This window comes from Passer domesticus, chromosome 3, assembly GCF_036417665.1.
Source record: "Passer domesticus isolate bPasDom1 chromosome 3, bPasDom1.hap1, whole genome shotgun sequence".
Classification (NCBI taxonomy): domain Eukaryota; kingdom Metazoa; phylum Chordata; class Aves; order Passeriformes; family Passeridae; genus Passer; species Passer domesticus.
The window spans coordinates 26,564,528-26,578,922 of NC_087476.1; positions in this window are offsets into that span (position 1 = coordinate 26,564,528).

Here is a 14,395-nt window from a genome sequence, read left to right on the forward strand (position 1 = left end):
AGAAGAGAGGGAATGGGACCGCTTGACCTGCTATAAAAATGAATCTCTGGGACTTATACCACTTGCACATAACAAAACCTTGCTAGAACTCTTTTTAGATCACTGTAAATTTGAGGCTTTCGTGCCACTGTTCGTTGAAGTACCCTGCAAAAGCTGGTACTTGCTAAAAAGCTCCTGATTTATTTGTTATCGTTTCTTTTGTGAAAACAGTTTTGTAACTTCCCTTGGAAGAAACTTTAAGAAAAAGAATTTCATATTAGCAGTAAAAGAGAATTTTTAATTAAACATTCTACCTGCTCAGATAGCAGTATAATCTTTCTGTGTTTAGACATTTCTGGACAGAGCAAAAACATAACCTTTTCTGAATCTAATTACATCTACAAAGCTGGTAACTGAACCTAAGTTTTGGGTGCATTTTTCATCATTATGGATATTAAAAATCATCCTATACTTTCAAACATTTTTTAAGACCACTAAAAGCAGTCCAGACCTTTTTATATGTGCTCTTAACAGTCTTAAGGATTTTTATAGCTATTCTATTTCCTGTATAATCTCTCCAGACTCACTTAACTCTATTTGGCAGTTGTGGAAGAATTTGTTTTCTGCTGGGGACAATTTCTAGGTGTACATGTATCCATCAAATTATCTTTTTTATATATATTTATATGTATATGTTTAAATATATAAAAAATTTGAACTGAATAGCTGGCATGGATACCATCCACTCTTTCAGAAGACCCAGATTCAGGATAGCTGCCAGTGCCTTGTATTAAACACCTGAGGTTTTTAATGTCTCACTTTACTTCCAAAATTAGGAGGTATAGGATGCATAATGAAGTGACAGGCAAAAAAAAAAAAACCTAGCAAGGTAAGTCTCAAAAGCCTGACTGGACTGGAAAATATGTTGTTCAGATATGTTGCTATTCTGCTATTCTCTCTCTGCTACCAAAAAGTTTTGGGAATCCAGTGGAGAAAATCAGTTTCCTCGCTCCCCAGTGAGATCTCCATGTAACACAGAGATCCAGCACAGTCTGCACTCATGCAGTGGTCTCATCTGGCAGAATTCTTGCCATTGGACCAAACCTGTAACTTGCAGTGGAAATGTGCAGAGGTTTGTGTTGTTCACATGGAGATATATCCAACCTGTCACCATGATATTTCAAGAAAAATCCTTTGCTAGGATTTTTCTCCTAGCTGAGAAGCCTCAGAAAAGAAATGTAAACAATTAACTATCTGATGGCTTCGGAATGTGGTCTGGACATTGTTTACCAAGAGGTGCATCTTCCATTGGCCCATGTGGATTGCTTTTACTTGATGACCAACCACAGCCCCCAGTGTCGAGGCTGTGAGAGTCACAAGATTTTGTTATTGATTCCATTCCTGTTCTTTCTAGCCTTCTGATGAATCCTTTTCTCTCAATTCTTTTAGTATAGTTTTAATGTAGCATTGTAATACAACATATAAAATAATATAATAAAACAGCCTTCTGAAACATGGAGTCAAGATTCACGTCTCCACACGTGGGGTATCCACCCACTCCAATGGGCTCTGCCACAGAGCACAGCTGAGCTCCCTGGGTACAGTAAGGTCATCTCAAAGCCGTGGAAAAGCATTAATAACAGATGGAAAAACACTTCCTGGCAGAGAGGAGTGAGGTTAAAAAGTGTGAGAGTAGAAGTAGGGGAGGAGGTGCTTCAGGTGTGGGTGCAGAGATTCCCCTGCTGCCTGTGAGGAGAACTCAGGCCACAGCATTCCATGGCCTGCAGCCAGTGTGAAGGACCTAGGGCAGAGCAGGGCAAAGTGTGGGGAGGAAGGAGCAGCACAGAGGAGCTGTTTGTGGTCTGACCACAACCCATGTTCTCCATTCCCTGTGCTGCTTTCCATGGGGACATAGAGGAATCAGAAGTGAGGGACTAAACTTCCTCCTGGGCAAGGGGGTGGGCTGGATTTATTTTAATTTTTGTCTTTCTCTGTCTCTGTCTACATATATTTTACTTGCAAGTAGATTAATCTAGTTTTCCCCAAGTCAAGCTTGTTTTGCCCATAATGCTCACTGGTGAGTGATCTCCCTGTCCTTCTCAGCCTGAGTTTTTCCTCCTATTATCTGCCCCCTGTCCTTCTGAGGAGGGAATTGGCTGAGTAATCATCTGGCCCTATTACTAAATGAAGCTGAAGGATGTGCATCAGTTGGAAAGATGAAGAAAATTATTAATTGTTGCCCACCAACACAGTGAGCTGAGATTCAGTGGTGAGAAATTACTATGCAAACAAATAGATTAAGATTGTGATTTTGGGCAAATACAGTAGGACAGTATTAAAATTGTGCAAACAATCATCATTCTTGCTTGTAACATTTTTTAAATAAGGGTGGTTTTAGCATATTTTTTAGGATGTCTTATAATCATCTTACTATATGTATCATCTTACTATATGTATACTATGTACATATGTATATATATATCTGTTTACTAAGATATCTGTTCATAATTCTGTTATTCTTATTTATGTGTTATTTACATCCTTCATTTATTGCTATGCCAGCACAAATATATTAGAGGATTTTTACAGTAAATTCTCCACTTCTGTAATGGAACAAATGTTTCTTTGACAGCATAATTATTAAAAGAGCTTTATCTGTTTACAACATTTCAGATATCTGGAATGTAAATGCATGTCCTGCAGACAGCTAATGAGACTGTCAAATGTAATTTAACATCTCTTTGATTCTCAGAGATAGCTTCACCCTGTTACTGCTATGTCTGTATATTGGAGCAGAATTTTTCTGTTTGAAAGTGATCAGCTAAGTATGACTCTGAGCCATCAAGACATCCTTGCAGTAAGAATGCTTTAGAGATTCAGGCCTAGTACTTCAGAGGTTACTCTTCTAATCTTATTCTTTGGCAAAAGGAGTCTTTCTGCAGTAATTAATTTTAACACTTTGACCAATCAGTTCTGAAGTGACTGTCACTCCAGGCACTTCTGCTCACAGGTATGCAGCTAATCATCATTACCTCTTTCACCAGACTGTCATTTAGCTACAAGTTCCTTTTTTTTTTTTCTCACACCCTGGATGTGGGAGTTTTGGGATTTTTTTTTTTTTAGCTAGACTGGAATAAATGTTCTTCTTAAGAGCACAGGGGCTGATTTACCTCATTTTCACAGGTACATCTGCAGGATAGGCAATGCTTTCCTTTAGCTGTAAAAGAACAGAAGAATCAAAGTCACTGTCAGTAGAAGTCACAATTTCTCAAAATCAAGATGTAATTAACATTATATTTTCATAGCAGATTCAGAGTCAGCTATTTGCAGCAGCATACTGTATAGTGTCAGATCTTAAATGAATGCACTGCATGAGTATGCAAGCAGACACATGGTTATCAGGTGTAAAACCATTTTGAATTTACAAAAATGCCTTTTCCAGGCATGTCAACAGAGGCCTTTAGGCAGCCTTGGGGTTCACACACAAATCTCTCATTTCTTTACTAATCTCTGCAAAAGCATTTAAGTACTAAATTCAGTGATTCTATTTTAAAACCTATGTCTGTCTGATATTGCACATTTTAATTCCCTGCATCTCAGTCTGTGAAAAGTTAGCCACCTCTGCCATAAGAAACATTTTCTCACAAGTATGACAGAATCAAAACAGTAGAACCTAATTAGAAAAGTGATCATTTATAAGATTTTTTTTTTCTGCTAAATGAAACTTTGAGAATTATCATTTAGTCTCCATTTACCTGAATAATAGTAATATCTTGCATAATTGTTTTATGGTGTATCCTAAATCTGTAGAATGGTGCAAGAGATTTTATGAGGAAATATATCTATAAATTAAAGGGGTGATAAGAAATGACTACTATAATTGTGAAGTGAGAAGGCACTTGAAGCTAAAATGCAGTTCATGAACAGCAACTTCTTCCAACCTATCATTCTGTATTTGTCAGATATGATTCATTCCCCTAATAGAAAGCTTAATTTTCCCAATGAGACCTGACAGTTTTCTTGAACTAGTTTCACAGATGATATATCTGCCATGAGTATAGATTGATGTCTCTCAGGTGGCATTACAGACACCATTTTCTGTTGATCTGAGAAGGGAAGATAGAAACAAGATCACAACTTTATGAAATGTTCATAGATTTTTTTTTTGGCAGAAAATGAAAGAAATTTCAAACCGACCTTTGACGTGAAAGGAGTCAACACTTCAGAGCATCGAGCCCAGTAAACAAACTGACACTTTTGCAATAATACATACACTGTGTAGATTGAGAGACTGCTTGATGTTTAAATTGATCATCTGACAATAATATGTCAAGATGTTGTTCATAAGAATGCAGTTCAGTCTGTCCAAGAATGTTATGAAGAATATTTCATAATTTTAAGAATAAAATTCATAATGGGTATATGCCTGAATATCAGTACACCATTGGGCTGTTGCACATGCAAATAACTGATCTCCATTTAGAGATCAGATGTGAATTGCTAAGGTAAATAAAAATTCTCAAAAAAGAAAAAGCATAATCATGTTATTATTAAACTGAATATTAAAAAATATTATTTCATTTCTCTCATGTTGGATATGTTTGCTACATATGTTATAGGGCTTTTTCCCCACACAAAATACAAAACAAGCACATATTAAAAAGTAAGAAATATCAGATATAGATGAAGAAAGAAAATATCAAGATGTAATCACTAACGTTTTGACAGCTCTAGTTCTTTGCTAAGTTTTGTTTGCACTCAGAATCTACCATTTGCAATGCTGGGCATCTAACTAAGCCTTGTGCAAAAACACTTATTGGAAGATTCCTTTGAATGAGATCTCTCAAAATTTATTTCCTTGCAAACAGGGAAAAATGTTGCAAATCTATAAGATGACAGATAATATGGATATTATGCAGACATAAATCATCAGACTTTCATATGCAAATTTTAAGTTAGAAATTCCAGTTCTAATACAATTATATTCCTTCAGCTGAATAAGTTCCATTGTAGTGCTGAGTTTGAAGGTATGAAAAAATATTTTAATTACAGATGATGCATGGTTTACAAATATAAAAAAATATGCTCATTTAAAAAAAAAAAAGGAAGAAATGTTTGACTTCCCCTGTAAAACAAGCTGTTCTGGACATTAGCACTCTTCATAAACGATCTCTTTAGTCAATGTGGAAAGATAAAAATAAAAATAAAATAAGAATGGACTTAATTTATAGAAGGGGCAACTGGAGTAAATAAAAATTTTGATCAAGTACGGCAACTGGAAATAATTTCCAGAAAAGGTGCAGTTTCCCCATTCCCACAGATTTAAGGTCTAGGTAAGTTGTTATTCTTTTCAGGTTTGAAAAGAATAACTCTCTACCAGGGAGTTAAAGAGTGGTTCTGGAGCCCAAACTAATTTGTGATTGCTGAATTTTAAACTACATTATTGCTGAAACAATTCCTGTATGTTATTATCATCTCTGTTTTATGACATCTGATAACTTTGTGACTGAATGTGTGAAGGTACTCATTAATTTTACTGATATACGTACAAGTTGCAACCTTTTCTTTTCTGGAACAGATGCACCTTATTTGACTTTTATAGCTTAAAAAATAGTTATATGTATCTCTAATATGCCAGGTTTTATAGCTGCCAGCAGGACATTAAAATGTATAAACTTGGCTAGCTTTTCAAACAGATTTGACCTCTTTACCTTAGTATTCATGCATTTCTAAAGTGTGCTTGGAATACATTAATTATCTCATTCATCTGAGATTTATGTACTTTAGATAAAGCCTTTAATTTCCTGTGAGAAAACAGAAACAAAATCAATAACTATTTCTAGTTCCTGTGCTTACCTGGAAAGAACCATTACTTAATAAGCAAAAAAGATAGCCCAGCATTTTGTATTGTGATAAGATGATGAGTCTGTGTTGCCTATCTTTCTGGGACTTTCAAATTTTTGAAGGAAACTAATGTAAATTCACTGCTAGGACAGCAAAGGTAAAGTTTGAGACCAAACAGACTGAGCATTGTGAGCATTATACATGCATACAAGATTTTGCTCTTCTCTTTTCATCTAGCTATACAACATTTCAAGGTAATTGCCAAAAATTTCTATTAATTTAAGTTTGTAACATTAGGTATGATCTCATTGTGTTCTGGATGTCACTAGAAGTATTCTGATTTTCTATACTTCATCTAAGCACAAGATTAATAGCAAATGAGATTTTAAAAAATATTAAATATTACACCATTTTAACCTTTCTGAGTTTATTTCACAAAAGCCTATAGGTTGTATTTATTTTATGTTGGATATTTCTTCTGCTTGTGACTTTTTATTAATGTCAAACTTAAGATGATTAATTTTAAATATGATTGTCTACAATTATCCTTTTAAATATTTTCTAACAGACAGTAAAGACCATTAAGCATTCTGAATATAATCCCCGTTTTCCTATCCAAAAAAGTTACTAGAATTTGGTGGAGACTCAAGATCACTAAAATTCTTTTTTTTTTGTTCTTTTGTTATTGCCAAATATCACACTAGAACATAATGTTGAATTCTTTAAAGCTGTTGAGCTGTTGGAATCAGAGATGCACAAGTCTTCATGGTGCAGACAATAGAAAAGTCCTTTTGAGTTTATAATGGGAAATACAACCATAAGGTTCTCAAAGGTTTAGCCACTATGTCAGGATTTTCCCTGAAAACTAATTTTGATGTTGGAATTCTCTTTAATTTTGTGTGCAGCAATTTGAATTATAAATGTTACACCAACACTGATACTTACCAGTATTGTATATTCTGGATTATCCAGTCCATGTTCCAGATACACATTTGTTACATTTCTTTCTGTCACTTTATGGTAGATTGAACTCCAGGGCTATGGCTTAATCAGTATGAAAAAGCCACTAATGATTTTGTGTGTCAGTGACATGCATATTACAATTTTTGTAGCTTAGTAAAATGTGTGACAAGGATGTGTGAGGGTATGCCTGCCACAAAAGGGAAAGAAAAATAGAAACAGAGATTAAAGGAAATCCTTAGAAGCCTTTGGAAAGATTATTTGTACTAGTGACACTTGAAAGAGATGAGTTAATGTATGAAACTAAAAGAATGATCAATGGCTGGAACACATTTCTTGCAAGAATACATACTACCTGACATGGCACTAGCTTGGTTTCGATTAAACAGAAATACTCTTTGAAGTCAACACCTGCCTTAACAAGAACTCCAGAAACCAAATATTAAAATACAAAATTAATGGCTCGAAAACATTTGTGTCATAAATTAAAAAAAAAAAAAAACAAAAAACAGTAAATGAAAGCAATGTGCTAGCCTGTCTAGAATCTCTGATATGGTAAAAGCTTGACATTTTTTAAATATTCTCCTCAGGTATTACACTTCTAAGAACTCTGTTTTGAAAAATGTATATTAAAAGGATTTTTTAATGCTTATTGAATTCACTGTACACAGCTCTGTAAAGATTCAGCTAATGCAACACTTGTTTATACTTTTAGCTGTCATTATAATAAAGACAGTTTTTATTGGAAGGTAACAGCGTACCCCACACAGTCATTTGTACTCCCAAAGTTTGTCAAGCTTGGTTTTATTTTTTATTAATAGCACTTTTGACAGGCTCAGCTCAGAAGTGCTATTAATTCAGGATGTGTTTAACTCACTCATTTGAGTTTAATCAGACTTTGCAGCTAAGGCTGACTGGACACATGATTCTCAGAGTTCTCTTGGAAAATATTTATCTAGTATTTTACAGTAAGAAAATAGAGTAGTACAGGATTTGTGAGACAAGCTGTACATTAATGAAATAACAAAGATTTTTCTGTTCACTCTAAGCAGCTGTTTAGTGGAAGCTTAAAGATAAACCCATCCAGTGGTGTCCCTGTGCAAGATACAAACATAACTATGGAGACTAATTTACTTGAGCATGCAGGTAGATGAATGCTTGCTACTTCACCTGAGCAAGATGATCAACAAACTACAGAAGCTCAGCAAAATATGCACATGGTGTCATGGGACATACCGTATTGAATAACCAAATAATGCATGTCCTTCATTCAAAATGAAAATTCACCTAGAAATGTAAACTCAATCCCTTCTTCACTGGCTATTTATTTGTGAATTCAGTTGATAAACTCTCCATTTAAGAGTAATCTTTTCCCATTTAATTTAGTCCTACCAACCTGTATGTTTTTGCATTTTTGCTAACAAGATCACATATATTGGTCCAGGGATGGGTATTGAAATGTTGAAAAGCATGTGAGATCACTGTACTATATTTGTAGAATGCTTTGTTAATGTTCATTGTAAAATATGTGGAAAACTGTAATCACAGAACATGAATTTTGTTCTAATATTATTTAGCTAATATTTTGCTGATAAATTAATATTAGCTAAAATTTATTTTGGTCTAATATTTACTTATTAGGACAAGTATACTGGTCCATCATCCCTACAAACAGAAGGAAAAAAAAAACCCAAAGAGAAAAGTGGTAAAGTGACATGGAACTCAAATGTAATCTTTCAACCACCTAGTTTCTGAAATAGAAGGAATTGCTGGACAGCTTGGTAAGAAACAAAAAGTTAATATTTTTAGTTGAAAATGTTTAACACTTTTTCTAAAAAGAAAAAAAAAAAAAACCAACAGAAAAACACCATAGGTAAGACTATAGAAACATACAGACAAATCCTTCCTCAGACTAGAGCTTCCACTGATGCCTGTTGTCTATTTTAAATATGTTCCTTATAAACTCCTCTACCTGTTGGACAGTATGTAAAATTTTTTTGTATTTATTTGCTGATACTTTTGTGTATCACTTCTCTGAACATGAGATAATATTGCATTTTTTGTGGCACTACACAGAATTCACTTGAAGTAAAAATAGGTCCAGGCTTAATGACAAGATTGAAAAATTGTTTAATTGCTCAAGAAAATAAAGGTTTTTAATGGTAGAAGAGAGACATGTTCAAGTCCTCTGTGTATAAACAAACTAACAAAGAAATAGAGATGGGAAATTACTTTGTGCGCTCAGGCTTTTGTTAAAAATGAGCATCATTTGTGTTAGGAAGCAGCATGGGGCTGATGTGTCTAGGCTCAGCCTCTGTGCCATTCATGAGACACACACTAGTGAGGGTAACAGAACTCAGCTGGCACCACAGCTGTGTGGGGCGTGCAAAGAGATGAGCCATTCCTTTGGCTGTTGTATGAAAATTCAGCCTTCATCCTTAGGGATCTGTAGCTTGTTACCCATGATCTCTTTTCTTGTCTTTAGTGGCAAATGGACTTATTCCCTTTGCTTTATGAAAGAAGTTGATTCACATTCACAGAGTGCAAACAATTTGCATGGTATGTCACTAAGTTAGATTGAGGGATAAAAATATCAAGAACTCTATGGATTTTTCTTCAAACCTGCAATTCCCACTGTTTCACACAACAGAAACTTTCCCTGAAAACTCAAATGTTTTTTGGGTTCCAAGGACAAAATTTTACCATCAGATTAACACTGAATGTAATTAACATCTGTTAAATCTGCTGCAGCTGTACAGAGATTGCCTCCTAATGTGCTGAGCAGCTCAGTAATGTCACATAGCTTTACACCTGATCGAAAGGTATATTTTGGATATTGACTACACCAAAGTAGTCAATATCCAGCAAGAGATGGATATTGGGGTGTGGAGGAAGGGCAAGCACTTTTAAAAAATGCATAGGCCAAACCATGAAAAGTGCAAGCTGGTAAAACTTCTCCCTTTCAGATGCAATGCATTCCAAGGAATTTGAAAACAAGATGGATATTTGAGGTGTTTACAGCTCAGCAGTATGTATGCTGCCAGAACAACCACCTGGCAGCATCTCATTTCAGAGGGAATTTGTTACTTGCCTCCTTATTCCTAATCTGTCTTGATTAGTGCCTTGAGTATCCTGCTGGTATTTATAAAAAGGGAAATAGTCACACACATCCTGCTGAAATTAAAGGAACAGTGAAGGGAAATCCATGTACCTCCAAAGGCCATAGCACTGGCTGGAGCCTGTGGCTCTGTGGTCACCTTGCCCTTCAGAGCAGGAGGTTACTGTCTGCAAGTTGGAAATAGCAATGCCTCCTTCTCCTTGGAGTCTGTGAGATCCTGTCAAGGACAGGCTACATGGTCAGGAAGGACTGTTGCTGAAAAGGGAGATGTTTAAAGGTCCCATTCAACCCAAAACATTCTGTTCTGTGATTCTCTGTTTATATTTGATTGTTTCACAAGGCCTATGAGAACACAGCTCTTTGCCTGATGTTGGTGGAGTGCTGAGAAAATTCCTCATGCTTTCTCATCTGTAAAGTTGCCCTGGAATTGTAGGACACATAAAATAACTGCCTACAGATCCTTTTAAGAAATAATTCAGTTTAATAGAATATATTAAGCAAAGGGTAGAAGATTGAGGGGATGCTTTTGTAAGCTTAGGAGAAAGAAACAGCATGAACCTTTCACTCATAGACTTCATTGTGAGAAACCATCAATGTTTGAAACACAAGATCTTCTACCCTAGATACCCTCTGGACATTTAAGATCCATCACTGGAAAGTTTCTTGCCAGAATGACAGATTTATAATGCAGGGAGTGGTAGCCTTCCCTTAAGGCAAAGGTGGCAAAACCTAACGAGACTAGATGTCAATGCCCTCATCCAAGTGTACATGAATCACCCAGTTTCTGTAAAGAAAAAAAAAAGATCTGCTTGTCTGCTTTTCACTGTGAAAAAAGGAGCACTGAGTGTTTAATCCTGTTGAAAAGCCTTACAGTGAAAGCTTAGTTGATTTCTGTCTGGGAAACACAAATTATTGCTAGGAAATGTGTACCATGTTAATGAGTAAAATTAATGTCTCATTAAGGTTATCCAACTGAAAAGGAAAATAGTAATTATACCAATTTTGTGAACTTCCTTTGATAGCTATAATAATAATGGTAGGTGGAGGAAAAGAAAAAAGAAAATTCCAAGAGGCAATACTACATGACAAAATAACATGTATAAAGGAAGGAAAAATAATATAACTACAGTGAAGTAGCTAGTGTGATAGACAAGTGATCAGCCTAATTTTTTTCATTTTAAATTTTACTTTAGATAGTGATAGTTGTTACAAATCCTTAAAGACTGAAGACTTGTCAGTAGGTCATGTATAGCACCATCAGTGATGTAAAAGAAGTCTCTCTATATGTATCAGAGCATGCACGCATTCCAAAAATGCAACTTGTTAAATTTATCAAATTAGAAATCTTTAAAATCAATGAGGAGAAAAGAACTCTGAGTTTAAGAGGGAGATTAAGGGGAAAAAAACCCCACAACATCCTGTGCACTTAAAAGAAAAATGAAAGATTCTGAGAAGACTTGTCTCTTGTCATGACTGCAGGTTTTTCATGTTAATCAACACACAGCCTGGAACAATTTATTTTTGAGACCAAATTTCTTCCTTTGTCAGATCACCAAAGGACCAGTGACTAAACCTAGCTGATCTTTGTTTGCATCATTACAGTCTAGTCTCAACAACTTAAACAAATGCAGCAAAAACATCACTGCAAATTTATGTGCTAGAGTGGCACATTTAAAAAATTTAAAATATTTCTTTTAAGAGAGTAAAACTGAAGACACGGACTTGTTAGCTGATCCATGCTTAGGTCTGTTAGGCCAGCATCCCACCTAACTGCTACAAAATCTAAGGCATATTCTTGATAAACCCAGAGCCAGAGTCCAAAGAATAAATGCATGAGTTGCAGATGCAAAGTAAGGGCAACAACAAAAACCAGAAGATTCTGTAGTCATTGTGCTACACATTTTATTTTCTGCTGTGTGTTAGCATGGGTTCTTCACTTATCTGGAAAACACAGTTTGGTTTATCTCATTGTTTGGAGTTCTAACTTTGAAGAAATAACTATTTCCTTCTGTCTGAATACAGACAAAGTTATGTTCTTCCATGTATGTATTAGAATCTATTTACCTTAATATACTGTATACTCTTTCTTTCTTTCTTTCTTTCTTTCTTTCTTTCTTTCTTTCTTTCTTTCTTTCTTTCTTTCTTTCTTTCTCACATGTGACAGAAAAAGCTGCAAAATTGAGTCACATCGTTGTTTTTTGTGGGTAGAATACTGTAAATAAAAGTATGTGAGAATATAAAATTTAGAGAAATATTTTAATTATCAGGGTCATTGCAGAGGCATTGTTCCTCAGGAAAGTGGTTGAAATACAGAGAAATCTGTTTTATTTTGATATCTTAATTGCAAAGATGCTTAAATATAATTGATATGATGTTAATAATGTTATCCTTTAGAAACAAACAAGAAAAAAAAACCCCAAAAAACAATGTTAAGCACTAAAAGCATGGGGAATAAACTGTCAGGGAGTATCAATCATGTTATAAGAATCTTTCCTATCTTATAACCAGAAACTTGGTCAACAGAGCTGTGAAGAAGTTACTCATACAAAACAAATTACATTTGTGTTTATTTAATAAAACGTTAAATCAAAACATTGCATGCAATTGGAATGCTCTGGCATCTCACTCTCAGTGTAACTAGTGATGCTAATGCTATTGAGCTAGATATACAAACAATAAAAAGAAAGTCCTTGCCTCAAAGAAGTTAAATCTACATTTTAAAAACTAGGAAGCAAGCTGGTGGAACATGAAAATACAGATTTAATGAGGCAAAGAAGAGACTGCATCGTGACTTAATATGTGTGAAATAAACAACTCACCAGGCATGAGGAGCAACTTCTCAGTTCTGATTGCATGTATAACTATTGTCCAACATACTCAGAAGAGCACACAACAAACTGTCCACAACTGCCCATTATTTTCCATAACTGGGCAATAAGGCTCTCCACTGTCTTACCAACAAAGCATCTAAGCAGAACTACAAAGGTAAAACCAAAAGAAAGACATTATGTGGATTAGAGTAAAAGAAGGAATGTTTCTCATGAGCACTCTTTCACTGCTTGCAGTAAATACAAATGTTCTTAATGATGTCATTTGGCAGTTCAGGAAGGGAGGCTAAGAGTAAGCACAAATGAGCACTGGAGTTTGTCTGAACTGCAGTACTAAGCCTGTCATTTTGTGAGAGGTTTGCTGGGGCCAGGTTGTTTCCCACTGTCCCACATGGGCAAATGCTTGCAAACATCAGTTCACTGAGCACAAAGCTATAGGACAACCTGATCCATGGTGTTGCCTCTAAATCTGAGATCCAGATATTCTTCTTTAAAAGAATACAGAAATTGAACTATTTCAATAGAGTGTTTCAGGATTTTCTGTTGAGGAAATGAGCTTTGAAAGCATGGAAATCATGAGGGTCCCAGTTAGATGCCAGCCAAACACTTTCCAGGCCTCTTACCACAAACGTGGCAATCAAAGGGACTACATCCTACTAGGTCAGTTGATAATGCTTAGGGAAGCAAAGAAGGGAAATTTTTAATCCCACTCATAAAGTTTTGAGACGATCTTTTTTAGTCTTGACTTTGTGTAGTCATTTCTTCATTACACACTTCTGTACACGTTATTATGCCGTGACTTAGTTCACAATTACTAAATCATCAAGTAAATTTTCTTTTAAGAAAGTTTTCTTTCAGTGAGCTGCCCTAGAAACAGGCATCCTCTGATGTCCAATCATGTATGCACAGTGTTCATTTCTATCATAAAATACATGAGATCTCTAATTTCAGCTTTGATGCATGACTGTAAAAGTGCTAAGATTTAACAGCCTTGAGGTGATGTTGAGTTCATTATAGGAAGCTGCCAGCATTTCTTCCTCCAGATAAAAGAAATTTAATTACTGTCATCTACAGGAGACAGTTGTGTTGACTTTGAATGCTCTGCTTTCTTTTATAATCTAGCTATTTATAATTTCTATGCTGTGCATTCTCCCTAAATGACTCTGGTACTTCAGACAAGGTTTTCAGCAAGAAATAATCATAACAAGAATATCTTTCCTTTCTTTTCTTATCAGAAGAACCAACATTAATCTGATGATTGAAAGGTTTCTGAAGCCTAATGGCAGAATTTCAAAGGTCTTCTTATTTATTTGAGATTTTTCAGCCAAATTCCTGATGTCCTCACTCTTTTCTGACTTTTGGCTGATGTAGAAGAAAATTGCCAGCTATACAAAATGTTGTTTATTCTATATATAAAACATGTAGCATTTTTCATCACAGTGAGGTTGTATCATAAATGGGTTGTAAAATTTTGGGGTGACATATTCAATAAATTTTTTAACAGACTTTCCCTGGTTATGTCTAAGAAGGATACTGTAGTTTATCTACTTCTCTCAAGGAAAAATGAAAAAATATACACAAGGTCTGACTGGCTTTGTTGAACATATTTTTAACTACTGAGTCTCAGGAATAATCCTGGCTACTGAAAGCTGCTCAGCTGAAGAAC